Source organism: Lepisma saccharinum, chromosome 14, assembly GCF_977018435.1.
Source record: "Lepisma saccharinum chromosome 14, izLepSacc3.1, whole genome shotgun sequence".
Classification (NCBI taxonomy): domain Eukaryota; kingdom Metazoa; phylum Arthropoda; class Insecta; order Zygentoma; family Lepismatidae; genus Lepisma; species Lepisma saccharinum.
In genome coordinates, this window is record NC_139242.1 from 27,577,950 (window position 1) to 27,596,023 (window position 18,074).

The following is an 18,074-nucleotide window of genomic DNA, read 5'->3' on the forward strand; positions in this document are numbered from 1 at the left end:
CAAAACATTAGTTCTCAGGACAATTAAAATAAATTTATTCACAATTATTGTGCTACAATACACACATGTGAATTTGTGTATGAACAGATATACAGGGTGTCCATAAATTATTTTTACAACTTTAGACTTGAATAACTTGAAAACTATACTAGATAATGACAAACGGTTTTCAACATGTGACAAGGAAACTCATAAAGTTTGTTTTATTTTCCAGGTGATGCAGATTTGACGAAAAATGTGGACACCACAGGAAAAAGCTCAGTGTGTAGCCTGGTTTATAGAGACGAAGTGCGATACCCAAGTGCAACGAAACTTTCGGTCATTTTTGGACTCATCTCCATCTTCACAATTAGCCAAAAGGAGCAGAAAAGTGAAGTTAAATAATCGAAATCAATTGATCAAAATTTCGGAAGGGACTGTAGCCCCATCAGTTCCCCTCTGTGTACACCAGTGGTGGAATCTAAACGTCCTAGCACCTAAGATGATTTAAAAATCGAATGCACGGTCGAGAAAGGCCTTCTTTAAATAGGACTCGTTCACCTTCCATTACGTCCGTACACATGTGTTCACAGGAAATGCGAGCAGCATTGCCTACATGTAGCTACGAATTACTGATATTAATTATTTGAATTATCAGTCCTTTAATTTTCTTAGAAAGAACTCTTATCTTGACTCAAAAACTCTCTAAACATTTGGTCTCAAATTCTGAAAGATCATCGCAACTAGTCTCAAAATTCGAGACGGGACAGTCGAGATTTCTCTCATCTCCTCACCATCTCTAATTTCAACAAAAAAACTCTCCATCGGCCAATAAGCAAAGTTTTCCGGACACTTTTTGACAAAGTTAATAACTTTAAGTTATGGGGAGAGGGGGGAATGGGTGATAATCTAATTTAGAGAAGCACTTAAAGCTAAGCTGGACCATTGGCTGACGACAACAAAGTAGTTTTATTAGTGTTTCTGTGACGTTTTGTATGAGGAGTCTATTCACAAAATATTAACAAGATCATTGTGCATTAAATAAATTTTAAATAGCATATAAATGAACCTAGCCGCGGTGGCTCAGTCGGTAACGCGTCTGACTACCATGCTAAAGGTCCTGGGTCCGATTCCCGGCCGGTTCAAATTCGGGAACTTTTCTAACGTTGGAAGCGGCCCCGGCGCCCACCCAGCGTCGAATAACATGGGTACCTGGGGAAACCTGGGGGGTAAAGGCAGTCAGGGGCATGGTGCTGATCACATCACCCCCACTCACGACCGGATCAAGAAAGTGTGGGGCGTTACCCACACACCCCCTATAAGCCTTCATTGCGTGGTGCTAAGCACAGGGGAACACTTTACCTTTTTACTTTACTAGTCACTTCCCAGTTGTTTCCGTAACTTTTGAATAACTAATTCTTCCCCCTTTTAAACTCGCCTTTTTCTTCGATAGTTTAATCAGTATTCGACCTACAGCTTAAATAAGGATACAACTTTTGAATCGAATTCAGGACACCTTGATTCAAAGGTAATAACAAACGTAAGCCATCAAAACTGTTCATTTGAATGCAAGACATCCATTTGGATTAACGTATTAAAAACAACTACTGTATATAGCTTCAGAGCAAGTCATGCACAATAATTAAATAAACAAATAAATAATTGCAGTTATTGTGAATTCCTTTTGAATACTTCTTGAATGCACAACTGCTTAAATGTAACAGATTAACAAATAATATTACACCAAAATAAGAACTTTCGTTTCGTATAAGCCTTAAATTATTTAATTTAGTATCATTTCAATATATTACATGTACAGTAATCTTCTTCAAGAGCTAAGAATACATTGATATCTAATACAGGGGATGGACAAAAATATGGAAACACCTGGTATAAAACAGGTAGCTATTTCAAACACGATTTGCGTCTGAATGGTAGGTGGCGCTGTGGTCACTGGCACTTCCTGCGAGGTATACACTCTGGCCAACCTGACAAGACTTTCAAAGAGTGCAAATTGTGGGAGCTTCCGTGACAAAAGTAGCGGAAATGTTTGCTGTATCAAGAGGCACAGTCTCGAAGATGATGACTGCCTATGAGACTTCCGGAAAAACTGTATCAGCGAAGCACCAGTGTGGATGCAAGTGTGTGTTGCGTGACAGACAGACGAGATGCACATTGGGTAGGATTGTGACCAAGCAGAAGATCACCACGGTTCCAAAAGTCACTGCTGAGCTGAATACAGTGCTTATGATCCCTGTTAGCATCAAAACAGTCAGAAGAGAACTCCACAAGCAGGGTATTCATGGCAGATCTGCAATTCCCAAACCACTCGTGACTGTTGACCATGCTGCCAGACGGAGATAGTGGTGCAACACCCATAAAAACTGGACAATGGAGCAGTGGAAGACTGTAATCTGGCCGGATGAGTCATCCTTTACATTGTTTCCAACTGCTGGCCGAGTGTACGTGTGGAGAGCGCCAGCACAAGCGTACGATACAGACTGTCTGTTACCGAGAGTGAAGCATGGCGGTGGTTCAGTGATGATTTGGGCAGCCATCTCCTGGTATTCTGCCGGACCCATCATCACCCTGCATGGACATGTCACTGCCAGGGACTACGTAACCATTTTGATTGACCAGCTGCATCCCACCACCATCGTCTCTACAACTTGCAGTTGCTTTGGAGGAAGAATGGTACAACATCCCTTGGACAACCATACGCACCTTGTATTTGTCCATTCCTTGTCGACTGCAGGCGTTCTGCGTGCCGAAGGTGGTCCTACTCGATATTAATAAAGGTAATGTGCATTTCTGCAGGTGTTTCTATATTTTTGTCCATCCCCTGTATATTACAGTATATCTGCAAAGATTTGAGTAACAGATCGGACAGGGGAAGAACACAATATTTTTTTTAAAGTGTGCGTATTCTCACCCGACCCAAAATAGGAACAGTTATTTCAAACGATTTTGAACGTCTGCCATTCTCCCTAAATCCATTGTCAGCATGTTTATAATCCAGCAACGTTAATTCCATGCTGAATCTAAAAAATTATCAGATCTGCTGAAAATAATAGTTCTTCCTATTAACATTAAGTAAGTGAATGAACTCTTCCCTACTTGTCTGTTTCTCACAGTTGTTTCGAGTATCTGTGCTCGTTGTTCTTTATACGTGCATATTGCAACACTGTTCTTTCACATCTTGTAGGTAAGTACACAGACATGTAGAAATGCATGCGTCAATGCAAAAGCGTGGTCCTACATTTTGCATCAGATGATTGTCTGATGTTAGAAACAAGAGCAGTGTGGATTTTTTATGAAGTGGAGTGTACGGCAGATCAGGCATTCTGCATTTCTCTCCTGTCTGTGGTTGATTAATCCATACATGCTGTGAAATACGAAACGTTCCCACAAATGCATCACTACAAATATTCACAATTTTCAGTGTCAAATACCAAGCAAATTAATCATGCGAAGGAAAATTTCGATTTCAATGTTAGTTACGAACAATTAACACAGAATTAACTTTTTTATTTATGAATCTTCGTTTAAGCAGAGCATTACACACTTCTCGTATGTGAGATTTGATTTGTTCCCGCGATACGTCACTAGCAAGGAAAAAACAACAACTGAAGTAGCCTACTACTTAGCTACCGACCAGGGTTGGTTATATTCAATTGAACATCATTTTAATGAGACAATAATCGTAGAAACATAAAATCTCAGCCTAGGTAGTTTCAGCACATAATCATCTATTATATTTTCACATATCTTGGGAAGATACACAAAACTGCATTGTAACATGGAGATGTTCACTTAATTTTCAACTTCACTTAGTGTTTTACTTCACGATACATATTTAAGGACCCACTACCATAGACAAATGACGGAAATACATGTACTAATAGGGTTCGAGAGTTAGAGTGCATTCTGCTTGTTTGAGGATTTTTCGCTCGAGCAGAATACCTATCAATTTGTTATGCCATCTAGCATTGCCCATGTGAACTATTTGCCCCTCAAGCAAGAAACGCTTATTTCAGCAAACTAGTGCCTACTGTCAACCTCATGTTGCTATGAAGCTACAAGAAGAATGCACAAAGGTACGTATGGCACAATAAGCACTCCAACAAAAATGCAGCAAAATGTACTCATTTAATAAGATGTAAAGAAAAGTAAGGATCAAACTAGGAAGTCACAAAATATGTGCGTACATACTGGTGCCCTGGTTCCAATTCATTTCTTCTCCTATTGGCAGGGAAACTGTAGAGCAATTGCTAGCTTATGACGACACTGTTTCAACAAACTATTCAACAGCTTCTTGAGAAGAGCTGGTCTCCTCACATTAGTGTATTCTTACCTTTTTAATGAGTTGTGTTCCTCCTGTGCAGGTCTCTTTAAAACCTTGCACTTTTAACTTTTCCCAAGGGTCTTTTTAAGTCTCTCTTTCTTAACTCTCAGGTAATAATTTTAGATAAGGGGCTATTTCTCCGTATACATTGAAGGGTGCAAAATGACCATATGTGCCGAAACACCTAACAATTTAAATTCCTTTATTCATTCATTAGCAGGTTGAACAGAATGTGGTATACATATTGTGTGCAAAGATACATTTGTCCTGTATTCAAGGAAAGAAAACCTAGGTCACAGAATTTATGTTTGTTGAAGGTGTTCGTGAATTATATTTCCTTTCTCTGTAAATACCGAGATTATTTACAAATGTGTGATAGGAATATTTTATTAGGCAGAGTAAACTTTGCTGAAGTTCGGTGTTAATGGGATATGATCAAGGTTTAAGAAGTCCCATCAAACACATATTTCACATATGTAACAAACACTAAGAAATTGACCTATTAAGAATACAATATGAGATAAAGCATGTTCTTCTGACTGTCCACCATGCACAAATATCATTATGCACTAAAGTAGATTGTAGCTTTCCTGGCGACATGATTTGAACAAGTAATCTCGGGTTACCAGCCAGGTTAAATCGGCATTAGCCTCAAACATTTTGAGTACATTGTAACGATTGAAATTTTTTTTGGCAAATCTTTTTAATATTTAATAGCCCTCGTATAAATTCATTTGGAGTTTTAATCTTTTGAATGTACATTTTTATCTTTTATCTTTGTTAACATTGTAACGCAGTTTCGGCCCAACGAGAAAGAACGCAAAGCAAGTAGAAGCTTGCGTTGTTTTTCTTCCTTAACAACAATGAGTTCTTTTCGTTCGGCGCTGCGTGGGTTTGTAAATAAGTTTAGCTTGCATTGTGTTTCTGGATATGTCTTTTGGAAAGGGTAATTGTTAGATGCTAAAAATAACTTTTCAGTTTGTCGAAATCTTTTGTTGAGAAATAGGATTGCGCAATCTCGCAAGTATAAATATCAGCGTTCTCGCTGGCAGATTAATTCAGTATAGCAGTAGATTCCGGAATCGTTAGGTGATTAAATCGCTTGTTGAGGTCCAGGGCTGGGAGAACACAGGCATTGTGAGGGGAGTGGCTGGTCAGCTCTCCCTTCTACAATGTCCTGAGTTTTCCGTAAGCCACCTTTCTGGATTTGTGCTGGTCAGCATGATCCTTAAAGGGGATTTTGGCAGGCTTGTAAATAATTTGATTTATACATAATTAATCTTAATAATTTAAAATTTTGTTTCATAAATTCTATCGAAGTTGGCACTGGTCAGTGTGACTCCGGTATAAATTCAAGTTATACTTCCTTCTCGTCGAGTTATTTGTTTTAATTCTTAAATCATTTTGAATTCTCCTGGTCAGGAGGTTCATTTAAATAAATTTGTTTCTTTGATACTTAAATCCGAGAGCATACCTCTGGTCAGAGGATGTCTCTTAAATCTAATAACTTATATAGTTTTACGTCCGTTTCTAAAGTCTGAGTATCCGGAACGTTTAATGGGTTTTCTTATTTTGGTTTTATGTTAGATATAATTTAGAAACAGTTATAATAGGTGACCGGTCGAGTAAATGTTTTTATAGAAATTCGTTTTATGTAAAAGTCTATTGTTTTGCTTTTGCAATGTAAGTAGCCAAAGAGGGTAGACAGTGTCCCCTGTTATGTTATGGAATTCCAAGCGAACATTTGTAGTTTGTGGCCGAGAGATGGCTTTGGTAATTGGGTAGAGACAGGCTCCCCTTATCTTTAGTTATGAATGTTATTGGAGGTTGGCCCCGAAGAGGGTAGTATACCTCGAGAGTTCTAAAGAACATAATACTGAAGTGAAAATATGACAGAAGCACAAATAGATATTTACGGATAAGAAGTTTATGTAATTTTCTTTTGGTTTTGGTTAATGGAAATTGTCGATCATTACTGTTAATTTGTCACCTGTTTATTGAAACCAAGTTAAGCTGGGATATGGACGATATATATATATCTATATAAGAGAGAGCTCTCTGGATTGTATTTTATGAGAAAGCAAGTTTCAGTCTATGTTTTTCGGAAGTTATTTGAACAGAAATTTAAATTTTGGCATTGTAATTTTCTCTCGATCTGAAGATTGTATACTTTCTTTTATCCTAACGTATATATGGATTAGTAAATAAATTTATAATCGTTATTTGGTATTTCTTTGAAGTAAGTTTACCTAATAAGTATAAATTAACTGACTTCCTTTTGGTTGGAGAGGTGTCCCGCCGTTACTGGTCAGTGAGGCGGAGGCCTTATCAACCCAAAGGATGCCAGAATTGATTATGCTGATTTCAATCGCGAATCGTATGCGTATCCTCACTGGTCAGTGGGATGCGGGTGCGATTGCGGTGGAGTTCAAGCATGAGAAAGGGCTAATATAATTTGAAGTCTTGGTTATGTAAGTGTAAATTTATCTTTTGATTATATTATTATCTTGAAACAGACCCTTACCCGAACTTTGGGATGCGGGGTCCCATGCCCCACAGGAACTGAGCGTAGTCGTGGCATTTATATATTTATAACAAAGATATTTGGTAGGCAGCGACACCCGGTCTTTGTCTGTCGAGGGGACCGAGCCGGTGTGTCGTGTGTCTTGGCAACGGGCTATCCGCCTACTTGTTGCAAGTGGCGCCATAACGTGTGGGCTCGATAAAAAAAGGGAACCTGTAATTGCTCATATTGTAAAAAAAAAAATAGTTGTATATTATTCCATAAAATATTCTTATTGTATATAGAATGCATGCACAAAAGTAAAGTGAAAAGACACTGGATGTAGTGCAGATAAGTGAGAATTGTGTTTGAACTGAGATTGTCTTGGAAAGTGGACTACAATTTGAAGTGACACACTTATTGATACCTGACTGAAAGTGAAGATTCTTGGACTTTGACGAAACCCGAGGAAGAGATTGAAATGGAAATACGAAGTAGTAAAATCAGCAGAGAAAATGGACTCTTTGGAAATTTGTGACTTGGTGAAAGCAGAGGATGAGATAAGTGACACGAAATTTTAGTGCAAATAATTCCAGTGTCAAAATGAAAGAAAAGTAGAATGCTGTTGAAGAAGTTTCGTCCAGAGAACACCTCGTCTGGAAACAGTAGACTGAGACAATGGATCGCCAATCAATGAAGACCTCAAACAGGATGAATGTGTCCACGAACATAGTGCAGTGAGTTCCGGTGAAGAGTACAGTGAACGAGAAAACAGCGACAATGGATCGCCAATCAATGAAGAAGCGGGAGATAATTTGGATGGTTGGAGTTTCTCGTCACGTGAAAGAGAGGATGAGGAAGTGATACAGGTGTACCGCGACCTACTTGAAGATGGAAAAATGTCAGTTGGAAAATTAATGAAAGAACTTGAGCGCCGAGGGATAACAAAGACCACTTGTGGGAATTTTTTTTCGGTTAAAAAGAAAAGCCATCGTGGTAAAAAAGGGCATGGCTTTTCTTAAAGTCTGAGGTATTTGTTTGAGTGTATATATATATATATATGTATGTAAATTAGTATTGTCATAGAGTGTAGATTAGTAAGTAAGTTAAAGGCAATCGTTAGCTAATTGAATTTTCATTTGAGAATTTTTCTCCAAAAGGAAGGAATTTAATTTTTTTTTTCTTTTGAGAAAAATTCTCCCAAAAAAAGAAAGGGGCATATTGTAACGATTGAAATTTTTTTTGGCAAATCTTTTTAATATTTAATAGCCCTCGTATAAATTCATTTGGAGTTTTAATCTTTTGAATGTACATTTTTATCTTTTATCTTTGTTAACATTGTAACGCAGTTTCGGCCCAACGAGAAAGAACGCAAAGCAAGTAGAAGCTTGCGTTGTTTTTCTTCCTTAACAACAATGAGTTCTTTTCGTTCGGCGCTGCGTGGGTTTGTAAATAAGTTTAGCTTGCATTGTGTTTCTGGATATGTCTTTTGGAAAGGGTAATTGTTAGATGCTAAAAATAACTTTTCAGTTTGTCGAAATCTTTTGTTGAGAAATAGGATTGCGCAATCTCGCAAGTATAAATATCAGCGTTCTCGCTGGCAGATTAATTCAGTATAGCAGTAGATTCCGGAATCGTTAGGTGATTAAATCGCTTGTTGAGGTCCAGGGCTGGGAGAACACAGGCATTGTGAGGGGAGTGGCTGGTCAGCTCTCCCTTCTACAATGTCCTGAGTTTTCCGTAAGCCACCTTTCTGGATTTGTGCTGGTCAGCATGATCCTTAAAGGGGATTTTGGCAGGCTTGTAAATAATTTGATTTATACATAATTAATCTTAATAATTTAAAATTTTGTTTCATAAATTCTATCGAAGTTGGCACTGGTCAGTGTGACTCCGGTATAAATTCAAGTTATACTTCCTTCTCGTCGAGTTATTTGTTTTAATTCTTAAATCATTTTGAATTCTCCTGGTCAGGAGGTTCATTTAAATAAATTTGTTTCTTTGATACTTAAATCCGAGAGCATACCTCTGGTCAGAGGATGTCTCTTAAATCTAATAACTTATATAGTTTTACGTCCGTTTCTAAAGTCTGAGTATCCGGAACGTTTAATGGGTTTTCTTATTTTGGTTTTATGTTAGATATAATTTAGAAACAGTTATAATAGGTGACCGGTCGAGTAAATGTTTTTATAGAAATTCGTTTTATGTAAAAGTCTATTGTTTTGCTTTTGCAATGTAAGTAGCCAAAGAGGGTAGACAGTGTCCCCTGTTATGTTATGGAATTCCAAGCGAACATTTGTAGTTTGTGGCCGAGAGATGGCTTTGGTAATTGGGTAGAGACAGGCTCCCCTTATCTTTAGTTATGAATGTTATTGGAGGTTGGCCCCGAAGAGGGTAGTATACCTCGAGAGTTCTAAAGAACATAATACTGAAGTGAAAATATGACAGAAGCACAAATAGATATTTACGGATAAGAAGTTTATGTAATTTTCTTTTGGTTTTGGTTAATGGAAATTGTCGATCATTACTGTTAATTTGTCACCTGTTTATTGAAACCAAGTTAAGCTGGGATATGGACGATATATATATATATCTATATAAGAGAGAGCTCTCTGGATTGTATTTTATGAGAAAGCAAGTTTCAGTCTATGTTTTTCGGAAGTTATTTGAACAGAAATTTAAATTTTGGCATTGTAATTTTCTCTCGATCTGAAGATTGTATACTTTCTTTTATCCTAACGTATATATGGATTAGTAAATAAATTTATAATCGTTATTTGGTATTTCTTTGAAGTAAGTTTACCTAATAAGTATAAATTAACTGACTTCCTTAGGGTTGGAGAGGTGTCCCGCCGTTACTGGTCAGTGAGGCGTAGGCCTTATCAACCCAAAGGACGCCAGAATTGATTATGCTGATTTCAATCGCGAATCGTATGCGTATCCTCACTGGTCAGTGGGATGCGGGTGCGATTGCGGTGGAGTTCAAGCATGAGAAAGGGCTAATATAATTTGAAGTCTTGGTTATGTAAGTGTAAATTTATCTTTTGATTATATTATTATCTTGAAACAGACCCTTACCCGAACTTTGGGATGCGGGGTCCCATGCCCCGCAGGAACTGAGCGTAGTCGTGGCATTTATATATTTATAACAGAAAGATATTTGGTAGGCAGCGACGCCCGGTCTTTGTCTGTCGAGGGGACCGAGCCGGTGTGTCGTGTGTCTTGGCAACGGGCTATCCGCCTACTTGTTGCAACATACATTGCCCTCATCATCACGGAATGTATTATTGGAGATCAATGTAGGGTTCAATATTAGACCATGATAGGGCAGAGCTTGGACACTATCTTCCTATTGGTTCGCTCTGGATCATGGTGTTCTTATTGGCTGGTGTCATGTTTTTACGGAGGAGTGGGATCCAGGTGTGAGTCCAGCCTCCAGAGGTCCGACCTCAGCCTCCAAGAGACTTGCGAAGCTGACGCTTGCCGGAGCAAAGTCAAATAGACATCTCTCCCTAAACAAAAGCAGAATTCAATCACACAAAGCTTAATACCACCACGGAAGCTACATCTTGTTTCCAATAGATTGTACTATGAGAATTATTGAGAAATTCTGATTATATGAAACTGTCAGTCTTTCAGAAAGGAATCCTGGCTTCTACTATTGGTTGTTAGGAGACATGCCAGAGTTGATTTGAGCCTCGGGGCTTATATCCTACACCTCGATTTCCCTTCAAAATGGAATATCAGTCAGTTTTGAAACTAAATTTCAGCCATTTGCATTAGATATGGTGAAAAAAGGTACGGAACATAAAATATATCCTGAAATGTATTGAAAACAATGTTTTTTACCCCAGATTTCTATAATTTTTCTTAGCTGAGTTATCATAATTATCGCCAACTGTCTGCATAGGCCAAAAATGTTGCAAGTCATGAAACAAAAATGGCCACCATTTTCAAACAAAGTCTAGTTCTAGACAAATAATGCCTGTTTTGAACTACCCTTGTACAGGGGTTACGACAAACAAATGAAAAATTTTAAAAATGGTCGAGTGACCAGTGCTGTACCATTTGGTACGAATTGACCCTGAAATTTTAGGCAATTTCCAAAAAACATAAAATTTTCGTTAGAAGGAATAAAAAATCAATTTTTTAAAATTTTTTGTAGAGAAAGAGCATGTCTTTGCAATGATTTTCAACCTAAAAAGCTTTTGGTTCCATCATATCCACATGATGAAAATTCAGATTTTCGTAACCTAGTTTTCCCACCACAAAAATTAGGCTACAAATACATTATTTTATTAGTCTATTTATAGGCATTTGTAAAATTTTTTGAGTGCTGATGTATTTTTTTCTGAAATCCTCATTATTTCATTGAACTTTGTGTAAAATTTCAGAGAGATCTGATTATTGGTTAAGGAGAAAAGAAATAAAATGTAAGCAAGGGTATCTATCTTGTGTCGAGGGTCTCAAGAGTGACGGACAACACTGATTTGATGACATTTCAAAGTGCTGTAAAATGAAAACCGTTTGAGATGAGTGAAAAAATTTAGGGGATTTCTTTCAACCATAAAGGAATGGTGGATACCAAATTTAAGCAAAATTGGAGTTGGAGGGTATCATAACCTCATTGAAATGGCATGGAATTACCCACTGGTTAACTTTTGGAAATAATTCTAGTATATATACACATAAATAGTGTTTGATTATCATGGCTGGAGTGTATCTTAACTGAACCTTGCACTCGATTCAACAAATGCAATGTTACTAACATGAATGAAAAACCAAAAGTATGGTTTCCTCAATATAGCAATTACAGAACACACAGAACTCCACATGATAGAAAAGCCCAGTCTAGTTCGTTGCACTTTTTTACTCCCTTTGTACTCGCGTATCTAGTTGGTTATAAAGTGCAACAGTGAGTTGTTATTCACTTATTTGGTGTCTGCACTATTTACACTATGTTCTGGTATGTACACTACAGTGTGGTAAGTGCTAACTTAAAAATCAAATGAATGATAAAAGTGGCAGGAGGCAGGCACGTATCTAGAAATACATTTCAGGGAGGGGGGGACTAAGTATCTCAACTACAATAATATATTAAATATGTAAATTAATCAATATTGTATTATTATTAGATGAATAGCTAAAAAGATGGTAAAAGAAGAGATATATAACAGCATGTATTCATTATGTGTAGTCAAGATTGCCAAAATTTGAATAAAAACAACTCCTTCACAAGGAAATTAATGTCAAATAGATAAAGAATTGCATATTTGTTGAATAACAAAAAAAAAACAAGTTAGCTCCAATTGTAATAGGCAAAAATTATTGCCTATTATAACTGACGAAAAGTGAAGTTGTTAATATTTTATGCAGATTATCATAAGTAGTAGCACAGTGGTGGTAGTGTGCACAAATTTTCAGAACTGTCCTTCCAAGCTGCATGATCCCAATTCCTTGACTTCAGTGGAAACAAATGACCATCGAGTGTGTAACAAATGCTAAACAATTATAATTTGATTATTTTATTTTAATACTTGGTAAATCTATCAAGGGAGGGGTCTCTTGAGCCTGCTCCCCCTAAATACATCCTTGGTAAGAGGACATTTGTTGAAACTTCTGAACTTGAATACCACTATTCCTGCATACATCATCTACTTGGTTGAACACTATTTCCACTACCTACTGTCAAAAAGTGCAGCAAACTAGAATAGGCTACGGAACCTTTACACCCCATTTAAACTACAGACCAGTGCGTGAACATCCTTCACCTCGAATCTTGCTCTTATGAAACTGACGTGAATTCTTGGGAGGGAATTCAGGTCACGATACGATGCAACCAAAACAAATTAAGAATGAGTTGCACGAATTGCAAAACAAAGAATCAAGAACAAATAGCAAGTGTGTGTTAATTTTACTTTAATACTTGCTACAAGCTATACTTTGTAGTGGCAATTACCGTTATACAAGTCCCTGTCAATTAACCCACTGATGGTTTTATAAATGCAATGTTTCAATTCTTGTGCATGTAACACACAGAAAACAAAGTTATTTTACAATAGGAAGCGTTGGTAGAGACCAAGAAATTCACCAGACGTGCTATGTTAATATAACATATTACACTGGTCATGTATTAACACATTGAATCCGTGCATAGTACGGGCAATATCACTTGAATGTTTAGAGTTACAATGCTGGGCCATGCACATGGAGAATGTTCCTGCGAGTTCTTTTGGTATGACTCTGCATTGTGCTGTACTCTGGTGGTGAAATTTTGAACAGTCTTCTCATTGAATGGAAAACACATTCATTTCATTGATTGCAGTACTAGGCCTATATTTTTAGTGCTTTATCATCACTCACAAACACACACACTTGACCATGGCAGGCAGGAGGGTTCGAGCTCCCCTTCCTGGCTAATGGAATATAGTATGCTAACATTACTTCTTACGTTGATGACAGGATCCATTTCAGTACAACCTACATATGGAATCTTGAAGAGCCCCCTGAGAAAACTCCTATGGGTGCCCATGCACTTGACCAATGTGTTTACTTGAAATATCGAAAGAAATGGAACACTTATTTATTTACTTGTAATGAGTTATTTAGTTGCACACCCCCTGTTTCATAGTAAGGGTACATATGTTTAGTATTAGAAGTACAAACTTTTTCATTATATGAAAAACAAGGACTATGTTGAACATCTCTAGCACAAGCAAGAATACACAGATTCTAATTGTTTTTTTTTATCGTGTAGGCAAATAAATTGCCTTTATTTTGATGTATAAGACATGTATAGTAAGACCAAACAATAAATTGTTTCAGATTGTTGAAAATCGCATAAAATGCCCAGGTTTCTGAGTTATTGCCAATTTAAATACACTGGGATCAATGTGTTAAGGTAAAAATAAGTGTCAAAGCCAACTTGTGGTTTTATATTGCCAATTACATTATATAGAGTACTTTTTCCAATAGTTCCAAAGGTAATGCATGAACACAGATGGGGATGACGACATGGCTACCATTTGTTCATTGCCTCTTGATCAGTTTCATTCACTCAACCTCTTTCTTTCTTTCATATGATGCTCACAGAATGCTGGAGTGTGTCCACAATCTAGGGTGACCATACGTCCTGTTTCAGAGGCATGACCCGGTCGTCCCGTCGATATTATCCCGTTTCTGTAGCATCTTGAAAGTTCATGGAGGCGTTTTCTTTTGCCATGGAATCTATGTGACCAGGAATTCATGTGTTTTTTAAGAAAAATATCTCTCAGATGCACAATAGACGTTGCTTTCATTTGCTTCCTGTACATTTCATGACGTAACTCCCTGTCAGTGTTTGGGTCTAAGAAGCTAACCATTTTTTTAAACTATGTTTGCCTAACCTAACCTTACCAGACATGGTTCGTGGGGCTATCCGTCAATGGTTTGTGGGGTAGCCCCTCATCCCTCATACCATTCACAGATAGCCCCACGAACCATTTCCAGTAAGGTTAGGTTAGGTTGAGCAATCATAGTTAAAATTACAAAAAAAAATTTCCGTGCATTGTAGGTATTTTTGGTAACACTTTACTATACCAGAGACGGATTTCTTCAAATTTACAGGAGAAAGTTGTAGCGTTGTTGATGTTCGGGAATGTAGTTTTGATCCATTTTAATGCGAATGCATGTGGTTTTCTACGAAAATCTATTTCCGACGTATTATTGCTGCTGCCGCCATTTGGTTTCTGCACGAGAGCACAATACGTTCTATTGCTGCTGCTACAAGATGACATGTCGAGGATGCGTCGTGAAGTTGTTGCCGGGTGTGGAAGATGCCGTGGAATTTGTAATTTGACACGGAATCTTGAAGAAAGAAGTGGAATGCAGGACGTGAAAGGTTAAAATTAAAAGAATTCCGTGTATTTTCTTTCATCGAGAAAAACCGATGTTGTCCGTATATGCTAAATTGAACGAAAGGATTGCTAATGGAACCTAACCTAACAGGCCTAACCTAACCTAGTAGGCATGCCTCGTCCCCGTGATGGTTCGTGGGGTTATCGTGAATTTTTGGGCCAACGTCAATGGTTTTTGGGGCTACCCGTGGATGGTTTGTGGGAAATAAGGAACAACAGTAAGTACTCGTTAATGTAAGAAATATACATTATTTTCGTTACAAATTCATTATTTCACCTAAAGAAATGTTCAGCAATGCAGAATAGTACATTAGCAATATAAAAAATTGAGAAATAAATCATTGATAGGTGTCTCTGGTATAGTTAAGTATAGTGCAGAAGGCCTTAGAAAGAGCGTTTCGCGGGCTAACAGCAGACGTCGCTCGCACACTATTGCCGATACTCTCGTGTCGTCTGCTCCTCAGCCGAACAAACAGGCCGAGGTAGCAAGGGGCAGAGGTCATTCACCCTTCCAGAAGGGTGCAGCGAGTTAGCTGAGGCAACCGGGCTCGCTCATTCGCGTACCTAATTGGTTCTCGTAGACACACACCCATATTGTTGTCTGCTGTAAGCCCGCGAAGCGATCTTTCTAAGGCCTTCTGCACTATAGTACCGTATTTTTCGGTGAAGAAGATTGAAAACAGTGCATACCCACTGATGATGCACAACGCGACTCAAGCGGAGCCTGCCATATCATGTGTTACGCAAGCGAAAAAAGCAAGAACAATAATTACTGTTAATGTGAAAAATTGAAAATATTTTAGTTAAAAAAGCAAAAGGCAACCTTCAAGAATCTTTTGCAATGCAGAATACGTAAGTATGAATGTTAAAAATGCCGAAATAAATGAGTGAGAGGTGTTGTGCCCATACGACACTGTTACCCAAGAAGTGTACATGTAGTTTCAATTAAAACCTCCAACAAGAATTTAAATCCCTATTCAAACCTCCAACAAGAATTTAAATCCCTTTGTCTTGAAACAAACTCAAATGACAAATCACTTGTTGTGTGTCATATATTTGGGGCAAGTTTTTCGGGGTTTTATGAATGGTTGGTGAAGGATAAAGCTGTTGGCATTTCTCAACCTCAGCATAGATCTATCATCAAAGGTTGATCAGAAGGAACCAGAAACACTATGTAAGTCATATCGAGATTATAACAATTAATATATTTTGAAAATGAGAAATCATATTTCATTTATTATTTACGATGTATGTGATCCATACTTCAATAAATAATAATACGTTAATAAAAATTATTTTATAATTAGTCCTAAAAGGGTTTTAGGAAAAGTTGGGGGGGGGGGTTAACTGACTTTCTTGGGGTGTGTTCGATAAATTAGCACTAGTACACTTCCCTCCAAATATATTGAAGAGAAGCATACATAATATACTGGGGCGAAAACATTCATGGAGAAATGTACCATTTATTGACATACCTGTGTCAGCCGGAATAAAAGTCGATTTTATGTTATCCCATTGCGGCGACTCAACGTACACAACTTACGCCAGTTGGTACTGTGCAAAAATACCTCATCCGTTACAATTAGCCACGAAACTACCAGTTTCCGGTATGTCTCGACTTATGATTTATGGTACACTTTATTTATCTTCATTGACCAACACCATGATTTCAAAAGAAATATTAAATTTATACATGTCTGTTTCATTTGCAGTAATATTATGAATTTATCCAGTGGCAGATAGAGCAAACCCAGAACTGGAGTTCTCTCTTCCCATTATCAGCCATTACAATCAAGCGATAAACTAATCCGCATTCTGTAATATTTCACTTCAGCATTGCCGAAGAGGAAGTATTTGTCGGATAAGGTAAACAACTTGCAATTTTTCATTGAAAAAATGAGTTTTCACCTCCTCTTGCAATATATACTTCACGAAATACTTCGGCCTTAGTATACGTGCATCAACAACAGTTTTCTCAATAAATATAAATTAAGAAAGAAGTGTACTTACAATACAAAAAGTTATGGGTGTGTCTACTCCAGTCAAGGATGCATACAATCAAAATTCTACTTAATTATATCCCAAATTATGTCACGGATATCACTTGTTTACAGACTACTAAATGGGCTGGGTACGTTTCCCTCAACTAAGTTCTGGAAACCCCGTAGACGAATGACGTCACACGTAGTAAATCATCGATAGGTTTTTAGTTGTTGCATGTTCGAGATAAAAAAAAAAGAAAACGCCAATTAGTTGAAGCTAAATAATTTTTTTACGAATTGCTTAACACTTTCCATGTTTTTGTCTTATTAAAAATACACATTGTATAATTACATGACAAAAGATTTTCTAGAGCTCATCCATTACCGGAAGTCACTTTAAATTTCTGCAAAATGTGTGTTCCGCAAAGAGCTGTCATTTTGGTTGATTCTAAAATGTTATGAAGAACCTAATTTTAGAAATGAAACTCACTTTAAGAATGAAATTTAAGTTCGCTAGTTTGATTGGTGGCGTACCTAGTGTGTTTCACACATGAATGTGAGTTGCCGGGAAAGAAGAACAGGGTTTGAACGCGATGCACAAGTGGCGTACTTGAGTGGATATTGGGGCTACATAAAGATAATGTTTTTGTAGTCTCATAGGCAAGGCCCGCTGTGTTTGTAGTCCACTGTGCGTTATTTTTTTTCAAATCCCACTTCTCGAGCAAGCCTTAGCGGGGATTTTAAATTCTCGCACGGATTACCCTTGTAGCCCACAACCAGAAGCGGTAATTAAGGGGAAGTTGCCATCCACTTTTTGGCCCCACACTATGCCCTCTTAATGCTAAATCTTGTCTACTAAGATAAAGTAAATGGACCTTTCACCTCCCCTTCCACGTTTTGGCACTCAATCGCCTTTACTGCCTACCAATTACTTTTTCTAGTCACGTGTATTTTTTTTGTTAGAATTTTGGCAAATTATTTGTAAGCTGTTTTAATGGTTTGCTAAATTAGTAGAATGTTTTTTATTTATGCATTAATAATAATCCGTGGCTCGACAGCCTTGGCCAGTCTCCCTTCCACACGTGTAGAGGTGTGGAGATCTTTAACCGGTAATTGGATGATGTGGGGTCAGCACACAGATGCCAAAAAAAAAAAAAAATAGCAGGATTTCTCATAGTCTGGTCTTTTAATGTGAGGCATCACACATTTTAAAAACATATTTAAACAATACATTAATGTTAAAAAAAAAAATAGTTTCAATAATATACCATTCCCTCAGCGGAGGGACCAGGATGAATTATCTAGGGGTGCAGAATGAAATTTAGGGTGAGTAACTAGAAAAAGAAAAGGAAGAATAAAGCCTGAATCAC

The 18,074-nt window shown here is 37.5% G+C and overlaps 1 protein-coding gene across 1 annotated transcript in view; it reads right to left on the reverse strand.

The window, feature by feature from the left end:
* Gbeta13F (guanine nucleotide-binding protein subunit beta-1) overlaps window positions 1-16,873 on the reverse strand; it is a 105,800-nt gene extending 88,927 nt beyond the window's left edge. The window contains exon 1 of the mRNA XM_083135296.1: window positions 16,733-16,873. The gene's annotated coding sequence lies outside the window, so the exon portion shown is untranslated. The remainder of the gene's footprint in view (window positions 1-16,732) is intronic.
* Window positions 16,874-18,074: the final 1,201 nt, after the last annotated feature.